The following is a 16,297-nucleotide window of genomic DNA, read 5'->3' as shown; positions in this document are numbered from 1 at the left end:
TTACTACACACACACACACACACACACACACACACACACACACACACACACACACACATACAGTAAAAAGTATTCGTACAAAAAAATTTTTATAAAAAAAGACCTTATTTGTAAAAAATAAATATTAATTAGCAATTTTATTTAATGAATACATTTAATATAATATAGATAAATATGCCTGGTGTGTTCCTGATTTTAAAAGTTAAATTTCTCGACTGTACGAATACATTTTGTACATCCAAATAATACCATTTTTAATTTTCACTTATTTTTAAAACAATATTTTATTTAATTAATTACATTATATTTTTGGTACAATAATTTTGAGAAATATGCAGTCTATTTTATTCTTTATGAATAAATTACTAATTATCCAGCAAGAAATGACGTCAATTAAGTCGAATTGATGTTGAATTGATGTCGAAATTATCGAATTGATTATCTATTCAATATCCATTTGATAAGTCATTTCTCGCTGGATAATGTGTACTTTTTAAAAAGGTTTTTGAAAAAATATTTTCTATGTATGAATATTTTTTACATTCGCTATACATGAAACATTTTAACATGCCATTGTTAAAAACTGTTATAAACTGTAAAACAATTGGCTAATAAAAACAAGCAATGCAGAGAATAGTTAAACAAAGGAAATCAACAGTCGCGTTAAGTTAATTTTCTCTGTAACTGTCGTTTTTGTTTACGTCTAATAAAGAAAATTTCATCGGTACTCGCGTCAGTTTAAAAAAAAGAAGAAAAGACAAATGAAAGAATTTACTTATTTAAGTAAATTAGCCAATTCATTAACTGGACTACTTAACGTTTAAATAATTTTTCAACTTAATTTTTATCAATACCGTAGTTAAATGCTGACGTTTACAGACCAATTCATATCAACAAAAATTGAATAAATGTCTCCGTATTATGTGAAAAATCTAATTTAAGCAATTTGGAAGAGTTATTAATAACAATTTATAACATGAGCTTTAAAAGCTGAAAAAATTAAAAAGGACAAAGAAGAGAAAAAAGGAAACATAACCTATTTCAAAAATAGATTAAAAATTTTTTAAATTGACAAACATAGGTAGTTTAAGTAAGAATCAAGTTTATAACAATATATAATGTAAATTAAAAACATTTTATCTCAAATAGATAATAAAAATAGATAACGAAAACATTTTAACATTCGCAGAAATATAGTATCTCTGTTATAAAAAACATATAAATTATTGGATAAATACTAAGTCTAAGGAAGTTCGTGCAATCTATTGCTATTACACTCGTAAACTGTGCGTACTCACGAGTGAAATAGAGTCGATCAATACAGTCTACTAACTAGATAAAAAAACAATCGGACCAGTAATCTCCTTCAGGTAAAAACAATCGTTTTTCTATGGCTGATCCTCGGGAAGTCGTAGGAACGAAGGAGAGTAAATGTTTCTACTGGAAATTTTACACGACTTCCTACTTCGTGGATCCCATTTACGCGAGGGTTTCGACATTTCATTGTATTAAAACAGAATTTTGAATCCACTCGCGGTTCGTATAAGTGATGCTGTTAGAAAAGGCTAACAATATCGGCAAAGCCTACAATTTAATAATGTGCAAAATGGTAACCGTGCACTTAATATGTTACATGAAAAAAAAGAGATTTTGGGAAAATGTATGTTGCGAATTTAATAGCAAAGATTCCCAAAAACAAAATTTTAGAATAAAATTTTTTCAATTGTAAACGATCGAGACACTAATGAATTTAAGAAATACAAATAAAATTATAGTAAAAAAACATTATTTCTTGTTTATCTTTATAAGGATTTTAATTTCAAAGAATCAAGTAAATTTGGTATTTATCCCAAAACATTTAATAATTAAAAAATAATTTTATAAACAAAAAACATAACCAATGACTATCAGATAATTACTAACAAAAAAAAAGCAACTGAATCAATCAAATAATATATAATAGTTGCGATTATTTAATAATTAATTTGATTATGCGTAATATAGGAATCAAATTTTATACTTGCTCTACTTTCATATTATTTTTTTCGTATAAAAAATAGTTTATAATAAAAATGTACATTCTTGTTTGAGTATTTTCTATAAGATTATGAGTGTTTTCTATTATATTATGGATAACGCATAGTTGCAGTCAAAAAATTTTCACTTGCCTTGAGGCATTAATACCGGAATAATAATGTAGATTAAGGGGTTAAGCCACGCTTTGGTCAGCCGGCGCTTCGAGGCGAAAGGAAATCTTTGGTTGGTAAAATTTATGTTTCCTCTCGTGGAGAGGAAGCAAAAAGAATGCGGCCACGGAGAAGGGACAGAGGCAAGAAATTCCTAAAACGTTTACCTTTTATCCTTCTGCACCGGTGGAGCTTAAAAGAAAGCGCTCGATTATTCTTTTATCGTCGCATCGCGGAAATGTACAAAGGCATGTTTTATTCTAGCTAATAAAAAGGAAACAGAAATGTCGACTGTGTAGATTCTGAATGCATGTGTATGCTAAGACAGAATGTATGTAACACGTCCAAATTGAACTGTAAAAACTCTAATGCATTTCCATTTTCGTCGTCTTAATATGATAAAAATTTAAAAAGACAATCAACGAATTTACAATTTCTAATTTATATCAATTGTTATACGCTAATAAGTAAGTATATTTATGTATATTTATATGTATTAAAGTTTGTATTAAAAAATTACTTTTTTATTAATTTTACAGAAAATAAACATAAGAAAAATTACGGATTTACGCTGCATTACGATGCATTAACATTCTTTTGATTCAAGTAAATAAAGATAAATAGATATTCAGTAAAAATGAAAATAGTAAAAGCAACAAAAATATTGCATTTATTTTTCTTCATTTTCTTTAGTAAAACTTAAATTAATTTTTTATTTGCCTTTAGCTGTAACTATGTTATTAATGTAAGTTTTGATTATACGCTCAAGGATCTTGAATTTGCATCTTGATGACCACAATTTAATCTTAATCGTATATCGTGATATCCACTACAGACGTTCATCGCTATTTCAATCTCTAACCCAAGTAGTCAAGAATTGCGTTAATAGAGCTGACTGCAAATGAAGTGCCGTATTTACGGCGGTCACGAGTGCTCGGCGTTAATTCGCGCGCAACGATCCGCGCAATATGACCGTAATATCCGGCCAGTGCGACGTTAATACCCGCTCATTGGCGATCTTAATGATCGTACGCAAGTACGAGGCGCACGCTGATTACAAGTCCGGAAGTAATACCGACGCAAATTGTTTTAGATCAGGAATGTCCTAAGGCAATCTGCAGGTGCACTCAATCGAATTCTCGCGCTACGCATTAAGAGTTCAATGTGTCATCGATATCTTCATCCGCAGAGATGTGCGCTTTAATGTTCTCTTTATAATTCGCATTCTATATATCTGCATTTAAACAATCGAGAAAAACGAGGACGCTGTTCTTACATTATTTAATTTTCTGCTATTGCGATGTTGAATTGAGATAATTTCTTCCTGAGTAATTAGTACTTGCGTAGTCTAAGTAATCGGATTAGTGGAAGCGGATATCAATAATGTATTTAATTTCTGTAATGCTCTATTGTATATATCTTTAGGTAATAAAAACATAAAACGATTGCGATGGTATTTTAAAAATAATCGACAAAATAATCGATTTGAATTATACTAATTACAAAATTATAACTATAATAATTAAATTTTATCATCCAATATCTAATTTGTTTTTTATTTTTTATCATATTTTTTGTAAATGTAAATGTAATTCACAATAGAAGATTTTCTTTAAATATATAAAATATTTTGTTCGTAGCTCTCTTTCTCTCTATCACATTTTTGACAAGTAATAATAGATAAATCTAATGCTTAACATAATTTATAATTTAAATGCCTTTACAAGTACGAGTACATTTCATTATGCACAAATAAAATAAAAAAATAGATCGTTTGGAAGATATCTCTTTCGCATTTCTAGATCAAAGACGCGATTCTATTTTACATAGCATGATCCTGAATTATTTTCATTAAAGGGAGAGCTATCAGTCTCGAGAGAGAGAGAGAGAGAGAGAGAGAGAGAGAGAGAGAGAAGAGAGAGAGAAGGAAACTATGTTAAACATCCTCCTATCTCCAGTATCGCCAATTATTCCTGTCACTTTAATTATTCTCAATTTTATTATCGGAGAGCTATGAAAGTGTGTAATACGTAGAGCCACGGGAACCGGCGATCCTTCCTGACAGATCCTTTGCATAATACCGTAACCACGAGACCGCTGTGGCGAAACTTCGGCGATGACCTGATAAAAGTCTGCGACCGCAGTTTGCGAGAGCGTGCAGAGCAAGTCGTGACTATGGCGAGAGGAAGAGGGTGATCGTAGGTGCGCGGGCGATAAGTCGCAGAAAACGAACTAATCAAGGCATTAATCTCCTTTACTAGGCGGACGGACTCACCGACGAGAGAAGCGAGAGGAGTGGAAGGATTGAGGGAGAGGAGGGAGAGAGAGTACACGTATATATGTATGTAAATGAATCTAATTCCTATTCTCGTCGGTGCCTTCGGTAGAAAATGGCGGCGTCGTAAAAATGTAAATCTTGCTTTGAATAATATTCACCCCTCTCCTTCTCTCCCATATAGTCACCGGAAGTAGCGGTGGGGAAGGAGAAGGGCGGAGGTGCGAAGGAGCAAAAGGGGAATAAAATAAAACATCACATACGACAAGAAGATAGAGAAAAGAGACGGACAGTATACAGGCGGGGAGGAAAGAGAAAAAGAGGATGAGAAGTGCAGGTCGCGGCGGCGGCGGCGCGAAGTCGGGAGAAATAATGAAGGCGAGCGCATGAGAGAGGCAGAAAGATGCGGAGCCGTGTAGGTCGAATAACGGGAAATGAGCTTTATTATGCGCCTTTTACATGTAAAAGAGAGAAGGAAACGGCTGTTATACCAAAGAGACGGGATAAATAATGCCGACGATGCGCGTTCTTCTTTGAAATCGAGTCAACGTGATTTATTGGTAATCCGATAATGTCTCTGGGTTTCTCGATGCTGAACCATTAAAGCAGAAGTTTCTCTGTCTTCGCAGTATTTGAAGTACATGCCCTTCTCATCACGATATGTCACATTTATAACACGAGAAATTGAATGTTTTGGCATGTAAGAAAGTTCGTGAAGAAACTTTTACTGCTTTTAGTTTAGCAGCACTTTAACGCAAGTTTTCAATTATTACATCAAATTTTATTTACATAATTTAATTAAGTTGTTTAACTAAATTTATTAAATAAATACTCTGACGTTTGACACTTTACCAATAATTTAATTTCCACATGATTCAATTAACACGCGAATCCTTTGTTGAATAACGTTCATTAACATGTTGTCAATTACACTTTTATTAAACAAAAAATGAAGAAAATATATATGTTAATAAGTAAGTATATGCGAGCTGTAAAAAGAAAGCAAATAGAGCGCGAGAAGGAGAGAGAGATAATTTCGACGGAGAGACGGGTTGCACCGGAAAGTACTTGGATACTCGCAGTGTGTCGTTAAGCGTCGCGGATACTCTCGTTAAGCTCAGCCTGCTTACACGAAGGATGGCTGTTTTAACGATGGTTTCCGTGTTTACGAAGGGCATTACTAATATCGCATAAAGGAAGCGAATAAAAAGGATACGCGCAAGCAAGCAAGCGAGTGCGGATCCAGCTCGTAAAACTTGACATAAATGGACATTGGTAATGTTGGTAACAGTAGGTGAGAAAACGTACGAAGAATCGATAGAATACGCCCCGAGAAACTGAAGCGAGAAAGCTAAAGGTTCTCGCTCAAGTGTCATAACATCGATCTTTGTTCCTTATTGATCAGTGCAGTGACACGTAGAAGAAGGCTGCCGATACTGACATACCACTTTGCTTTTCAATATTTCTTAAACAAGAGCTAAAAGTTTTCAGAAACATAAATACCAACTAGAAAAACTATCTCTTGTCAAATAATATAGCGATTTTTCTAATATTTGCAATTTTTTAATAATTAACTTTTTCGTAAGATAAGCAAAAATAAGGGTCTAACAAAATGGGCTCCAAAGTTGACATAGTAGACGCCATATATTCCTATTCCTTTTCTTTCATAGAAGTCATCTGTACAAAATATCTACAAATGAATGTATCTGTAAGATTTTCTAGAATCTTTTCACTTCGATATAAAATGTTTTTTGTTAATTTATATGCATATATTTTGCAAGATGCAAACATGTAACGCGACACTATAAAGATTAAGTTAAAGTTAAGTTTATAATCTATCTTACAGACAGGTGTATTGGTTTAAGCTGCACTCCGATATATTTAAAACTGTATTACAAAAAAAAATAAGAAAGAAAAAATATAAATAAAACTGATTAAGAAAATTACAAATATGTAAAATAATATAATATTATATTATAATAATAATAATATAATATAATATTATTAATAACCGTTATTTTTTTAAATGCAATTTGCCGTAAAAATTTTATTTTCGTGTTTGCAGAATTAGTTTTAGTTGATTTTATATAGAAACAAGTCATGAATTCTTGTATGCATCACGGATTTTTGCTTCTTTAATTATATAAACAAATCATGTTTTTATCAGTGTGACACTAAAAAAAAAGTGTTTAATTTTGAAATATTAAAATGTTTTGTTTTCGTTTTCGTTTTTCAAACAATTAAAAATGTTTTATACATTTTCAATAAACAAAACACTATATGTTCGGATTTAAAATACTGAAGACCACTTCGATCAACTCCAATTAATTTTAATCGACGATTAGTCCAATGGAATTGATCAATCGCATTTGTCAATGATAGATGTGATTGACCAATTTCAATAGACTAACCGTCGATTAAAGTTAATCGGAGTTGGTCGAAGTGGCCACAAACATTTAAAATTGAAATATCTTTTATTATTAAATGTTGTTTTGCAAAGATGTTTTAACACTGCACTTTTTACAGCGTAATAAAGTGAAATAGTTTTCGAGAAATAAGTGCTATGGGTGTCCCTTTAGAGACCTATGTCAATATCGGGAATTTATCTTCGTCCATTTCAGTCGTTTTTTCGGAGAATATTCATTTTATTGAACATCGATCGCATTATTAATACCAGGTGATTCATAATCACGTTAGCGTGACGCCATCACGGCGACGGCGACGTTTCGCTTTCTACAATGACAGCATGACGGCAAACGTCGTAGTACAAAAGCGACCGCGAGACCATCAAGCACTGTGAGGTCTAAGCGAGATTCAGATGACACGTGAGCTATGAACGTCATCCATAATGCAGGCTTCGGTACTTCGCGGCGATGTCATCGCTAGCAGGAATATTTATTGGCACGACTAAGCCGCTACGCTCGCTAAATTTATAGCACATTCAAAATCTTTGGTTAATGGTGATGAGTTGCCATTATTCGTTCATGTCAAAAACCGCACATAGAACATCATACATAACATACCTGTCAGGCAGACCGAGCCGCTATGTTACAGCCCGTAATAGCAGCGGAAGCATTTGTTCGAATTAATTCAAACCGCTTTACATAAAGTACATTAATTATTTATTTTCTTTACGTCAAGTACAGTTGATAACTCGATTGTCAACTTGAGATACATGCAATTTCTGAGCTAAACGAATATATAAGCGTAATTTATGTTTTATTCAATAAGACATCTCCCTATTTTATCATGCCTTGTTTTACATACAAAATTTACTTTAAGATGTGTAGATGCGCGAATCGCAAATAGACGACAAAATAAACTTATGCAGCTGGAAATTAAATTGAAAGCGTCTCTATATGTTTATTGTGTTACGTAGAATTACGTAGAATTCTAGAATTTCTCGTTTATTATTACTTCATTTCCATCGTTGGCTCTTTCGACGTTTATCGTATTTCCTCGCCGACAAGCTGCTTATTTCCTCGAAAGTCTTGTTTCATGTGACGCATCGGCGGCGCGCCTCTTCTTTTTCTCATCTTCCTCATACGATATTAGTGTCGTTTCTAACAGGCACAAAGCATAGGTGCAACGTGCATTATATGAGGCTTATCCGGCGCAAACGCGCGATGTATGCAGCTGGAACGCTGCGCTGCGTGCATGCCTAACTAACCCGCCGACATAACTTCCTCCCGAGGGAAACCTCCGTTTTTGCTCGCTTTAATCCCGGGCTTTCTTGCTGTTACGCCATACTCGTTCTAATTCACACTTTTATCGTTATCGCATTGTACTTGATTAAACACAAGGTGACCATTCTCCGTGCTGGCAAAACAATACAAGAAACTCCGGATAGCAGCTTTCCAAAAAATAAAAAGATAATTTTACTCTTAAGAGAAAGACAAAATGTTTGCGTTTCTTTTATATGTTTATCAGAATTTTATTAAATTATTATATCAGAAAATACCTATATCAATGTCATGTTCTTCAAAAGAATATTATAAGAGCTTACCTCTACAGAGATAAGCAAAGGAGACAATGTTATCCGCAGAGGTGAATCTAGACTGCTATCAATTCAAATTATACGTATGCTTTCGCAATATTATGCATCTTGAATTTTCACGCCGTAGCGCAGGAAATTTATGTTAATTAATGCTGTCGGCTAACCTGGTTTCGGATTAGACTACAACATACTGCAACGGAGGCCACGTGCTGACACTTGTGAGTAGAATGCGTTGAAACAACCACGTTGAAGGGAACGTCACCCTCAATGCGTGTATTTTTGAGAGAAAAGTTGATATGTTTTTTCTGTTTTTAATCTACAATAAGTACGTAGAATTATCTGTTCTATCTTTATTGCGCTTATTCTAGGATCCCACATAATAATTGTCATATCTTGTTTACATCTTATTCAACCCCGTGTATATATCCTTCCCACGAATATATCCTTGAATTCTCCTTCTGTCCAAGCATACCACTGTCATACCTCTTTAATCGCTTGAGCTATCGCACGTCGGACCCTTACTAATCGCAGATGAATTTCTTTTCGAACGCGTCATGCGGACCCTGATCTCTCCTTTCGTCCTTTACTCTACTCCCCGCACCTGCCTGTTCTATTTTGTCGTTCCCGTTTTGTATCACGGAGCATAAGCACGAGAGCATTAATAATTGCGTAAACACGAGAGCATAGAGCAAGCGCATAGTGCGTGTGTGTACGTGCACGGCTTAACTATCTCGTAATAGTGGATAAGCTATGGCTCGTAAAGCTCACAGTTTCCCCTTTCGGCCCGCACCGCGAATAAACATTCATTAACGAGCAATTAACGATAATCACAATGTTATTTTTATTCCGTCCTGTATAATGCATCCTCGACTTAATGGTACAGGAATCGCCAGCGGTGTCAATTCCTTATTTAGTAAATCGATATTCAGATAAGCAATTACAGAAAAGCGCTAACTGAACAATCATTGTTTACGACGATGTATTATCTTCAGGCTAAAGGTAATACAACACACTCACCAAGAAAATTTATTATTCGTATTACAATGACGTTCGATAATGGTACTAATTGAAAACTTTTAAAAATCGATAAAAGAATACTTTTTATGACAGTATATTGAATCATATTGAATTTAATGTTTCTCAGTGTTCCTTCATGTCTTATGTAACGTATTAAATATTTTTACACATTAAAGTAAGTATTCCGTCATATCAGAAAGGTAATCAAAACGGGATGTACAAGATACATTAAAAAAATTGCATATATGTAGAAAGTTAAAAATTTACTTAAAAATTAATATATGTATGAATTTTTACAGAACTCTAAATGTTATCGATCTGAATATCCTCTCGTCTTATTTCAGTTATCACGACGGAGATAATTTACGTAATGCATTACAAAGTAACAAGTAATTACGATAGAAATGTACGACGTACTAAAAAAAAAGAAGAGGAGCAAAGATAAAAAAATGCACATTGCGAAAAGAAACGGAGATGCAACGAAGGTCTAACGAAACGGCTGGTTTTGCGAATATAAAAAAATATAAAAAGAGGTTGCAATGAGGAACACCAACGTAAAGAAAGATACGGAGACTGGGACAGAGAGAAATAGGAAAGCGCGCGGTACGGGTAGACAAAGAATTCTGGAAAATGGAGATGCGTGAGCAAGAAAAATGAAAAGAATTAAAGGGCTCTGTCTTCTTTGGTGTACGACAAACTTTTTTGCGTAATTACATTAATGATTTCAACGTGTTCTACCGAGATAAATATTGAAATTCTTGTTATGACATTTTAGTTACGTTAAAGATAACAAAGCTCTCCTTTTAAGCATTATAATATTAAATACCATATATCATAGTACTGTATCATTGAATATACAATCTTCAGTTAGATCTTCGCAAACTTAATTATAATTCGTGCGGTACGCGACATATTAATAATTCTATATCACTTTTACATGCGATGGCGTACAGAGCTAAAGAGGAGCTCCCTCAAAGAACATAACATATGAATTTTACATTTAGTTACATATACGCGAGAGTAGAATATTTTATCTTTCGAAATTTATGTTATAAAAATATTAATATCATTTTATTTTATATTTTAATTTAACACGTATAAAAATAGTTATAAAATAATAATAGTAATAAATCACAAGTTTGTTTATTCAAACAGATCAAGAAACATCATACACGGAGAGAATTTTCTTTTAAAATTTACCCTGAAAATATGGTAATTGTATTACAATACAATATTTTAAAGATTTTTACCACGCACTTTAATAAAATTCATCAAATTTATTTTATATTTTATTGTAGTTTTATTAATGAATGAGAGAGATTTACATTAAAATTCTTCGAAATACAATTGTTGTCCCATAATTATTCATGTCATATTTTCAGAGCAAACTTTAAGAAAAAAATTCTATCCGTATGATATTTCTTGATCTGTATTCTTTAAGAGAAAACTTAAAAATAAATTATGTAATACCTGTTACATTACATCTTTTAAACTCGAGGAAATAAAATAACAAAATTAACTATCTACTTTGTAGAAAATAACAAATGTTCTTTCGTCTCTCGGGGCTTACAAAATTGTCACAATTTTATTGACTTCTACGGAAGTTATTGACTATGCGAAGGTACCGCTCTAGGTATGCTCTAGATTGTTTAAGCGCAATACGGTCTAGAACGTAATACTCGCGTGAACGAGTTATATCAGTCCAATGTTTCCCGTAAACATGCGGAGCACAGAATGGAGTAGTGTAAGCCGTTGTGGATGGCGCTTAACGTGGCCTGGTCGTCCCGGGAGAGACGGCGCTTTATACATACCTAACTACTCTCCAGAATAACTTCTCGTAGTACGCCGCTTATCCTCTCGCGCCGTTCCAGCCATCCTCCAGCTATTCTCCACGGTTTCCCGGTTTCTTCGATTTCTCGGCATTCTTCGTGGTTCGCAGTTTCCGCACTCGCTCGCATTCTATCCGGACTATCCCGTTGTTTTTGCTCCAGCTCGTCGGAGCGGCACGTCTTCCGCGCTGGATTTTCCGTCGCGCGCGTCCGTCACAAAGTAATTCCACGTTGATGAATTTTTGCGTTTCACGAGGATATTGTTGCGAATATCATTAATGTACGAGAGAGTTGACACCCTCATAATTTTATTACTATACGAATAATTTTTGAAAATATTTAACGTTATTAATAGGATATTAATTACTTGACATTTATTATTAGACATCTTTTATTAGACAATTTTTATAATATGTACGATAAAGAGTTTCGCCAATCTGTATAATTTATATCTATATTATTTTTCATGTTTCGATTGTGAAGAATTGAGACTGTACTTACGTTTGGATTAAACACAGCGATAACATAAATATATTGCTCTTTTAAATTTTATTTAGTATAAATAGATCGAGATATTCTATCAGCGTCAAATGACTTCACGATCGATCGCTAGTATCTTGCCAAGAACACCGGCAACGGCGTGACGCGCACTTTGTCAAAACGAGAGCATCGGATCTATTCAGCCATAGTGCATCTCATTTGACAGAATTATGCAGTCTATTGTTGCAGCCATGCAACGAAGCGTCTCGCACTGTCCAATCAGGCATGAATCATCCGGTTTCGGTTTCCTCGTGCATCTATTACCCGCCGCTTGTCAGTCGACTAATTTGCTGGTTAGTTCATTCGCCGCAATTATGTCCGCGGCCACGAATTTATATGCCTGGCTACTTTGAGATGGGCATCGACGCAATGTATAACAATTTCTCAAAACAGGAAGCGCAAACAAGACATGCATTTGTAATTGATTTATAGTTTCATTAGGATTGTATGAAACTGACAAGATTAATTCTTATAAACATAATAATATAATTAATAATCATTTTTTACATGATAGTATAAATAATAATTATTTTTATTAATGTAAAAAAAAAACGCAAAGTGACAAAAATGACGAGTTAAAGATTATGTGTTTTCTTTGATATCTAACAAAACATTCTTGCAGTGTTTGAATTTGATCCCAATCCATAACGATAAAGGAGAGATTTAATCCTCTTTTCATAGTTCGTGTGCAGGTTTCGTGTGCTGGCTTGGTTTCCATACTCCTATCACGAAAATGATTAACCTATTGGAGCAAACTCGAACGTCCAATGCAGTTCGGACTTTGTTGCCGAGCTCAGTGAAAAGCTCAACTACACAGCGACCTGTTGGCGCGATCGTCTACTTAAACCACTTATATACGGCAACGTGCCCACCAACGGGGCGGCCATCGAGTAGACTTGAGTAGAAATAAAAGAGAGTCGATAGGCCCTCGAGACGCGTTCTCTGGTCCATCTCCTCGGGATTCTCTTTCCCTTCTCCTTCCCTCCCTTCTCTCTTTCTCTTTCTTTCTCGCTGATCCAATTTCAACTCGTCTCTCCTCGTACTGCCAGAAGAAAAAAAAGAAAAAAAGCGACCGCCAAGCGCAGAGCACGACCAATGGCCGCACGCGAAGAATCGTAATAACACCGTCGCTTGTAACGATGTGTTCACGTGAATGTTTTTCCTGATAGAAGCTCGCAATTTGAACATCGACGGTAGTGATCCCCGTTTCAACTTTCACGATATTCGAATTTCAAAATTTTAAACCGCAAGCAGAAAGACGTTTGAATTGTTATCAAGTGAATTTTCCTAATTAGAAGATCAAATGTCCCTATTATATATTGCAATCAATTGCATGTTTCAATTAATTGTACAATATAATTGATAAATTGAAATTTAATATCACTAAGTTATTGCGTGATAATATTGATACATTATATGCCGCAAAATTGATATTTTTCCAAGAATATAGCCGACATTTTGAACGTTAAATTGGGGAAACAAAATGCAGTACTGAATATGCAATAAAAATTGAAGGTATCTAGAGATGAAGGAGATAAGTTATTAATGATGTTTGTGGATAGTATTATGTAAAATTACATTATTATGTAATTTCAATATGATCAATATCGAAGTGAATGCGATTTCGGTCTCACGTTATTACATTAATAGATCAAACGTGACCACCGCGGACAGATCGTTCAATCTGACGATCGCGTTACCGCAAAAACGTGAAAAAACGGCGAGAACTCACCGTGTTACTTCCGATGATCCGACGTGTCAGTTTAACGTGAATTTCGAAGCGGCAAACCGCGAAATCGGGTTTTCGAAACTATTTCAGCGAGCCGGGCTACGCCCGGTCCGCGTAAATCTGCGTTAAATCAGATATATAATTGCATAACTGTAGTGAATTAGTTGGTGAATTATGCTACTTAACAATTTCGTTTGATAAATGTTCGAGTCAGACAAATGGAATGGTATGCGTTAAATGCGAGTAAGTTAAACGTAAATTTCTGTCTTTCGTAGAAAATACGAAACAATTATCTAACATCCTTGAATGATTTCCTTTAACATTGTTATAACCTTTACAGAACGGGACAGTAGAGCAGAAACATGTTATTCAAGATAGATATGTATTACAGAATAATATCAAGTGAAAATATAAAGTTGATTCTGCATATAGGTGTGATCGATTAAAACCAAACTTTACTCTGACGGTGAATACATCAGATTGTATCATGTTTTGACATAAAGAATATCTAAGACAAAAAATTGTAATAAATCTTATTAAAATGTTGTAAGCTTTTATAAAAATACATATCTCTTTATCTCCTTTAAAGATTAAATCTACTAAAACATTATAATATTAAAGAGATATATTAAATTAAAGAGACGCTACACAAAGAAATATTAAATTTTAATAAATATCTGCTTGAATAGTTCTAAGTAAATATTTACTAAATGTAAATATATATTTATTTGAAATAAAAAACCATTAATTTGATTTAGTTATTTTTTTATTGAGTAAACATTTATTTACAATACATACATAATATTTATTCAAATATTTATTCAATAAAAAAATGATAATTAAATTAAATTAACAGTTTTTTTGTATCAAATAAATATAAATATAATATATTACTTTTTAATTCATTTCTTACATTATCGTTCTGTCTCACTCACATATACATATTTTTCTTTATTTAACATATTGCAGCATCATCTTTTGTAAGATAGAGTACTAGATAAAATTATTGCTCTGTTTATCATTCTGAATCTGCGCTAAGCAAATGTATACACGTGAATTACGTTCAAGCTAATATATTTTTTCTAGACTTTCAATCATAATTCTCAAACTCAGTATTCATTCAAGTAAGATTACGTAATCCGAAGATTACGCTGGATACTTATGCTACTCATATGAAATATAAAACTTTTATACCCAGCAAACTTTAACCTCAGATGATAGCTATATGAGCAAAAAGTAAGTGAATTTTTTAACTTTTGTTCAATTTTCTTTTGAAATCGACTCACTTGGCTTATCTATCTGTGCATATTTTAATTCTGTAAAAAAAATTTTGCAATCCGTAAAGCCGAAAATTTTTAATGTATTTTAAATTCGAAAATTTTAAATATACTGTAATTTATATTTCAGAATAATTTACGCAAATATCCCTTTAATACACAGAGAATGAGGTTTAAAAAATCATACGTAGTTAAACATTACATATTAGTTAATATTTGCTAATTAATGCAATTAATTCATCAACAATTATAATTTTAGAGCGTCATTTCTTGAGATAATACATGAAAATCATAAAAATCAATATATAATACAAAAAGAGAATCGTTCTGTCAATGTTATACAAGCAATATCGCATTATTTTTAGTAGTAAATTTTTTTATCAATCGAATTAATTTTTTCTTCTAGTAATATTTATCGGAAGATTGAAGGGATTTTAGTTCAATTTTATTTCGTAATTATATATTTAAAGCTAAATTGAAAATTAAAATTCTATTAAAACTAAATCTATTAAAGATTCACTTAATAACAAGAATCGTCTATTTTCTCTTCTCAAAAGTGGTTGTATGCAAAAAGCTTTTTATTTTCAATTGACATTGCACAATGGATGTTCCAATATTTTATTTTGTACAATAGTACGTTAAATAATAAAAGCGAAATAATAAAAACCGGACATCCCATACAATCGAATTAGATAAAAATCCTGTTTACCGTGGTATTTGTCATTGTCGTCAAGACTTTGAAGATGAGTCATCTCGGAACTCGAGACGAAACATCCGTTGCTAATGTACTTTAAACATTAATTTCATCAGTTGAATAACGGATAGAGATAATCGAGCATTCTGGTTAAAAGTTACTGGCATTTTTACTTTACGATCATTGCTCACGACTTGGACAGGTTCGGCAATTTTTCTCATTATACTTATCCTATAACCATCCCTCTCAAGGTTCGTAGCTTCGCTTTTTACTCATCTCGTGCTCGTCCTTTCTCATATCCAGTCTATCTCGCCTTTATTATCCCCACCCTCAATCTACCTCTGCTATTTTTATTTTCTTTCTTTTGCACTCTACACACGTCCTTTTCATACGGTATCTTACCAGATGTTCAAACGATCCCTTTCTCACCTTATATATACTTTGCTGCTTTCTACATCCGCGTTCTCACATCTTATCTTCTAACTTCTGACTTTCTTTTGCCATACCCTCACATAGTGTTTATTTCAGTCGGGTTCGTTTGCACGAAATTACACCTCCCTCGCGTAGAATTGTACTCAATAAAACTACTTGAAAAACGTTAGTATTATGTTTCGTAATGTTCTTCAATGTCTCAAAATATTCTATTCCGTAGAGAATACATCATATTAGACTATTAAATAATAGAAACATATTACTTTATATATATATATATATATATATATATATATATATATAATAATATAGCGTATAATA

The sequence above is a fragment of the Atta cephalotes genome (assembly GCF_000143395.1).
Source record: "Atta cephalotes unplaced genomic scaffold scaffold00010, whole genome shotgun sequence".
NCBI classification, from domain to species: Eukaryota; Metazoa; Arthropoda; class Insecta; order Hymenoptera; family Formicidae; genus Atta; species Atta cephalotes.
Note: the sequence above shows the minus strand (reverse complement) of the source record.